This window comes from Jaculus jaculus, chromosome 6, assembly GCF_020740685.1.
Source record: "Jaculus jaculus isolate mJacJac1 chromosome 6, mJacJac1.mat.Y.cur, whole genome shotgun sequence".
In the NCBI taxonomy this organism is placed as follows: Eukaryota; Metazoa; Chordata; class Mammalia; order Rodentia; family Dipodidae; genus Jaculus; species Jaculus jaculus.
The window spans coordinates 11,699,987-11,706,840 of NC_059107.1; the positions used below are offsets into that span (position 1 = coordinate 11,699,987).

A 6,854-nucleotide genomic window follows, 5' to 3' on the forward strand; every position below is an offset into this window, starting at 1 on the left:
GCAATGGCCTATAATGTTTGGGGGCATCAGGGACCTCCCTGACAAACAACTCACTGGAAGGTATCCCATCCCTGGCACTGAAAATTTTCTAGCAACAATCTACAGCTCCTGAGTGTTCCATTGTCCAAAACTGGAGGATTCCATATGACTTATTTATATCCTCTGAGATTTTGATTAGCCCTCCCTCCACCTTTCCTTTACTCAATCTCTTCCCTTGACCTCACTTTGGGCCTTTTCATCCTCATTAATCTATTCTTCTATTTACATATATACAATACCAACCTATTAAGTACCCTCCTCCCTCTGCCTTTCTCTTCCCTTTGTATCTCTTTTTTAGCTTACTGGCCTCTGTTACTGAGTCTTATTCCTTCTCACACAGAAGCCCAATCATCTGTAGCTAGGATCCACATATGAGAGAGAACATGCGGCGCTTGGCTTTCTGGGCCTGGGTTATCTCACTTAGTATAATCCTTTCCAGATCTATCCATTTTCCTGCAAATTTCATACCTTCATTTTTCTTTACCGCTGAGTAGAACTCCATTGTAAAAAATGAAAAATATGGAACACTTCACGAATTTGTGTGTCATCCTTGCACAGGGGCCATGCTAATCTTCTCTGTATCGTTCCCATTTTAGTATACGTGCTGCTGAAGTGAGCGCCGTGCTTGTTCTTAAGGCTTCCTACTCCTACCTCCATGCCCACTGCTTGAGGATGGGGACTTTCAGATACTGGGTTTATTTTTGGTAAACAAGTGGTATGTTTGCATCTCATTCTCCATTTTTCTTTTTCTTTTATTTTTAAAACAGGATCTAAAGTAGTCCAGGCCAGCCTCCAACACTTTATGTTGTTGAAGATGACCTTAAACTTCTGATGTTCCTTGTCTCTACCTTCCAAGTGCTGGAATTACAGGTGTTTGTCACCATGCCCAGCTCCACTTTCTAATCCCTGTTGTTTTTGCAGTGGAAATAAATGAAAAGCAATGAATATAAGCAGTAAGTAGAAGTGGTGGAAAGCTTCAGAAATTGAAGAGTTTATTATCATTTTCTTGGAAGGAATATCTCCTGGAAGTCAAATAGATTTAATGAACCTGAGAAGGAGGGGAAGGCTTTTTTTGGTTTTCCTTCTTTTGTGTGTGACCAAGGAAATACCGTCTTAAAGTGTTTTTCAATTTCTCTCTGAGGTTCCTTTCATTCTTTGATTTCTTTCATCCTAATAGGCTAATATAAACCAGTTTCTGTTATCTATTATTCTCCAAAGCTGTCGATTTACCCCAAACAGAAGCAACGCGAAGATGTTATTAAAATAAAACAAGTTCCAATTGAGCTGCTAATAAGTGCTGAAATGCACCCACATTTTGCCTATTGATTATCTCCTGCCGACAAAGGCAAAAACACCAGCTTGTGCAGCACACTGTGGAGATGAAAGCTTTAATGAGATGAAAACCGAATGAGCTGGAAGATCTACTGTGTGCGGCCTTCGAACGACTGTTACTCATAATTGGCTCTTTGAAATGTCCCTGCCTCTTGAGCCTTTTTTCACTGAAAAAGTTCCCTATAGTGCATTAAGACAAGCACGTCTTTAGTAAATTTCCCCTTGAGCATCATACCAGCTCCAGGCTGTGCACTAGAATGAGCCTTGTCAGGCCATAAATCAGGTGCAATGGAACATCCTGAAATTGAGAATTAGCAAGCAGGAGCAGGGAAATCCATTCCTGCGTGTCTTGGACCCATCTCGGGATGTTCAAGATGGGAGAAGAGTTGCTGGTGGAAAATGCGAGAAGTCCATAAATTCTTTAGAACTCATTGGTTCACTAAGTGTCTGCCTTTAAGGTTTAGTGTCTGGTAAGTGCACTGATATTTAGCGATGAGAGTGTTTTAAAAGCCCGGTACTCACTGCACCAGGAATGTTCCAAGCCTTTTCAAGACAGCGGGGGAAGAACAAAGGAACCATTGGGCTTCAGGAAGGTTTTTCTTTCTTTAGGCCCCAGCCTTTTTAAGGGTTTGTTCCAACGACTGTGATAATGGAGGTAAAGCTTTTAGCAAGGCGACCGGGGCCACGAAAGCACTAAGTGACTGTCAGCTCTTGGCAATCACCGCTCACCTTCCGCATCTGCAGGTCCTGAGAGACGTCAGGACTTCCATTTCACAGCTCCTAGGTCCGTCTCCTTTGCTTCTGCTCTCCATGAGAATGCTCCTCCTTGGCCTGGGGAGATGGCTCTGTGGCTGAAGCCCTCGCTCCACCCGCATGAGGACCTGAGTCCGGATCCCAGAACACATGTGCCAGCCGGGCACCTTAGCGGGTGTCTGTAATCGCAGCGGGCTTGTAACGAGAAGGGAGGGTGGAGGGAGGAGAGTCTACTGGAAGCTCGCAGCCGCCATCCTGGAGAACAGAGCGGTGAATAACAAAATGGGTGAATAACAAAATGAGAGACTGCGCTGCAGTCAAGGTGGAAGGCCAGGGCTGACGTCTCAGAGCTGTGACCTCCACAGCACATGCCCACGCACACGTGGGAATGTGCACCCATGCATGCTCATACATCACACATGCTCACACAATGTAAAACGAAGTGTCCATGCCTCAATTATTTAGGTTCTCGGAAATTCAGATGTGGATTTGATAGTCATTCCACAAATAAGACTTTAAAAGGTTTTTTATCTTTAATTTTTTTATTATTATTGACCACTTCTATAATTAAGACAATAAAACACGATAATTCCCTCCTTCCAACTATCCGTTTCACAACTCCACTCTCCATCATATCCCCTCCCCCTTTCAATCAGTCTCTCTTTTATTTTGATGTCATGGTCTTTTCCTCCTATTTATGATGGTCTTGTGTAGGTAGTGTCAGGCACTGTGAGGTCATGGATATCCAGGCCATTTTGTGTCTGGAGGAGCACGTTGTAAGGAGTCCTACCTTTCCTTTGGCTCTTACCTTCTTCTTTCCACCTTTTCCACAATGGACCCTGAGCCTTGCGATAGAGATGTCTCAGTGCTGAGTACTGTTCTGTCACCTCTCAGCACTCTGATGCCTTCTGAGTCATCCCAGAGGTCACCACCATCTGAAAAGAGAAGCTTTGCTAACCAAAAGTGAGAGTAGCATTAATATACGAGTATGAACATTAAGAAAAGTGCTTATTGGGCAGTTTGGTGAGCATGATATATGCATTTAGACAGATACCAGCAGGAGTTACACCCCTAGGGCTCATGACTTCCTCAGTCATAGGTTTTCAATATCAGGCATGTGTTCCCTCCCATGGAGGGGGCCTCCAGTCAAATTAGAGAGCAACTGTTTTCCCCCATAACAGACATGCCATTTTTTTGTTTGTTTTTTATGAGGTAGGGTCTCGCTGTAGCCCTGGCTGACCTGGAATTCATTATGTAGTCTCAGGGTGGCCTCGAACTCACAGCAATCTTCCAACTTTAGCTTTCCAAGTGCTGGGATTAAAGGCATGTGCCACCATACCTGGCAAAAGTTTCAAGTTATTTTAAAAATAACATTTCGGGGGTGTCATGGCATATGTCTTTGACTCCAGCACTTGGGAAGGAGAGGTAGGAGGATTGCTGTGAGTTTGAGGCCAGCCTGAGTTTACATAGTGAATTCCAGGTTAGCCTGGGCTAGAGCAAGACCTTACCTCAAAAACCCAAACGCAAGCAAGCAAACAAGCAAATAAATACAACAAAAAAGCAAAACCAAAAAACTTTTTAGGGGCTAGAGGGATTGCTCAATGGTTAAGGTGCTTGCCTGCAAAACCTAGTGATCCAGGTTCAAAGTCACATAAATCCATAAATCTGGATGTACAAAGTGGCACATGCATCTGGAGTTCATTTGCAGTGGCCAGAGGCTCTGGCACTCCCATTATTTCTGTATCTCTCTGCTTGCAAATAAATAAATAAAAATGATAACATTTTGTTTTTCTGATTTCACAAAAGTATCAACTGCTCATTGATGTAAAGAGAGGTCAAGAGGGATGGAGGGATGGTTCAGCAGTTAAGGCACTGCCTGCGAATTCTAAAGACCTGGGTTTGATTCCTCAGCACCCATGTAAGCCAGATGTACATAGTGGTGCATGTATCTAGAGTTTGTTTGCAGTGGCTAGAGGCCCTGGTGCATCCATATTTCCTCTCTCTCTCTCAAATAATAAATAAATAAAGGAAAGAAAGAATGAATAAATGAATGAAAAAGAGGTCAAAGAGGGTAGGTATGTGGGAGCTAGATCACCTGGCACCCAGTGCTATTCTGTCTCAGTAATGAAATGACTGGGCTACGTGACGATTGCATGAGCTAGTACTGGAAACAGGGCCTAGCTCATAATGTGTGCTTAGTGAATATCATTAATATTTTTTAGTATAATTAATACAGAGGGGGGTTATTTTCATGACCTCTGTAAGTTATTATTTTTTCTGCTCAAGAACCATTTTATTAGATTCTAAGAGGAAAACAAGGGGGTGAGTGTAAATCTCCACAGCTGGGAGGAAGGGGTGAATAACAGGTTGAGAGAGGGTCATGCCTTTCGAGTGAGGCTGCAGGAAGCAGGCAGGTTCAGCACCGGAGGGTGGGACGCATCTGCCTGCGGGGGGGGGGGGGGGGGGGGGAGGGCGGGAGGAAAGGCCTTCAGAGAAACACGGAGAGTGCCCAGAGGGTCAGGGCAAGCATGCTTAGGGCCTTGGCTAGTATCCAAAAAGGAATGGGAAGGGGAGAAAAGAAAAGCGGGCATATAGGCTTGCATTGTAGATCTGTAAGCAGCTACACTGAGGGAGGGGCTTCTGTGGGTTTAAGTAAATTATCTTATTAAGGGGGTAATTATTCTTCCCATCTCCTTAACATGTCTTCAGGTGTCTCAGCTTTCCTGGGGCGGGGTGTTGCCAGGGAAGTGGGATCCAAAGCAGATTATAAGGGAGGGGTCCATTCTGTTAATGTCTGTCTAGCTACCTAACATTTCCCTCTTCAGGAGCTGAGGTGCCACAATCACTCAGGAGCTGGGTGTCAAGTGCGTCTGCGTCTGGCTACTTCCTGCTGAAATGGAGCATAGAGGGGTGGAGTACCTTTTTTTTTGGATTTTTGGATTTTTGAGGTAGGGTCTTGCTTTAGCTCAGGTGGACCTGGAATTCACTATGTAGGCTCAGGGTGGCCTTGAACGCATGGCAATCCTCCTACTTCTGCCTCCCAAGTTCTGGGATTAAAGGTGTGCGCCACCAGGTTTGACTAGAGTCCCTTTTAAAGTCTAGTCTAATCTAGTTAATTTATTTATTTCTTTTTTGTTTTTTTGAGGTAGGGTCTCGCTTTAGTCCAGGCTGACCTGAAATTCACTATGTAGTCTCAGGGTGGTTTCAAATTCATGGCAAATTCCTCCTACCTCTGCCTCCCTAGCTCTGGGAATAAAGGTGTGTGCCACTATGCCTGGTTAATCTAGCTTCCCCCCTCCCCCCCCTGAGGTGGGGACTCACTCTAGCTCAGGTTGATCTGTAATTCACTAGGCAGTCTCAGGGTGGCCTAGAACTCATGGTGATCCTTTTACCTCTGCTTCCCGAGTGCCAGGATTAAAGGCGTGCACCACCACACCTGGCTTCTTTTTATTTTGTATTATTTTACTCTCTTGCTCTACTTTCCCACTCAGTGTTTAAATCCACGCAGTTGTCCAAAACTTCATTATTTTTCTTTTTACTGTTAAGATCAGTTGAAGTTCCTTAGGGGTTACCCTTAGGGACTAGGAGGAAACCCTTGCTCCTTTATCAGTTCTCTCAGCTTCTGGGGTGGTCCAAGGGTCTTGCCACCATGTGGCTTCTCCTGGAAGCAGTGAAGACACTTTCCTCTGTGCTAACTCTCCTCTTTGTAGAATACATGCTGTAGATAGCTCTTAGATATGATGTTAATTTCCTTCCTGTAAGGATCTGAAGTTATTGGGATGAAAAACAAAAAGAAAGAGCCCTGGTTATTCCAACCACAATGTGTCAGAGGCACATGGCTACCAAGGAGTCTCCAAGTCCCTTCAGGACTCAGTGGGCACATTAGGTAAAATAATGTCACAAAACAGAAGACTACGTTATGGAGGTCTGGTGTTACTGATGCAGGAAGCACATTGATCTTACGACATGGCAATAGGGACACCCAGAAAGCATTATATGAATGTAGTCACCCATATATGAAAAAAAATACCATCTGAGTTCATGCGCAGTGGCACTCTTGTCTCTCTCCTTCTCTCTAATAAATGTATATTTTTAAAAGCAAAAAAAAAAAACAAACAAAAAAAACAAAAAAACCCTATCTGAGTTGGGTAAGAACGGTTGTAGCAGGAGACAGAAGTTCATGTAGAGAAAGAATGAGTGACCTGAGGCATGTCGTCTGGAACATAAGAAAGCTTCTGAGGTCCTGTAGTTGGGCACTGATGTGCATGACCAGTATATACAGAAAGGAGTAAGGAACTTCATGGTCTCCACCCAAGGGAGAGGGGGTCCCTGCCTTACCGCAAAGACATGAAGGAAATCCCAAAGTAACCAGGCAGAAACACCAAAAGTCTCCCAGGTCCTTGGTTTTATCAGCTGCTGATGGAGCTGGAGCCTGTGGAAAAACTGGGAGGGTTGGGGAGTGTGCCCAGCATGTGTCTCGGCTGCTGCTTTGGGAGGACATGGGGGAACTGGGAAGGAGAAAGCACTGGTGGGCAGAACTTGCCTCATCATGTGAGGGCATCATGAGACCAGAAGGGTTGGTGACCCTCTTTATGTTGGCTGGGCGGTTGATTAAGTCCATTAGAAACCATGTTTCTAAAACTAGTCAATTCCAATCGAGAAGGCTCAGTGGCCTTGTGTGTTTCTTCCATGTAACTAGACAAGCAACTTCCTGGGAACCCTGGGATCAT

General features: G+C 44.6%; 1 non-coding gene across 1 annotated transcript; it reads right to left on the reverse strand.

Annotated features, from left to right (window-relative positions):
- Positions 1-552: 552 nt before the first annotated feature.
- Positions 553-659, reverse strand: LOC123461810. The gene has a single exon (XR_006637875.1). It is a non-coding gene; the product is annotated as a U6 spliceosomal RNA (small nuclear RNA).
- Between the last annotated feature and the right edge of the window lie 6,195 nt (positions 660-6,854).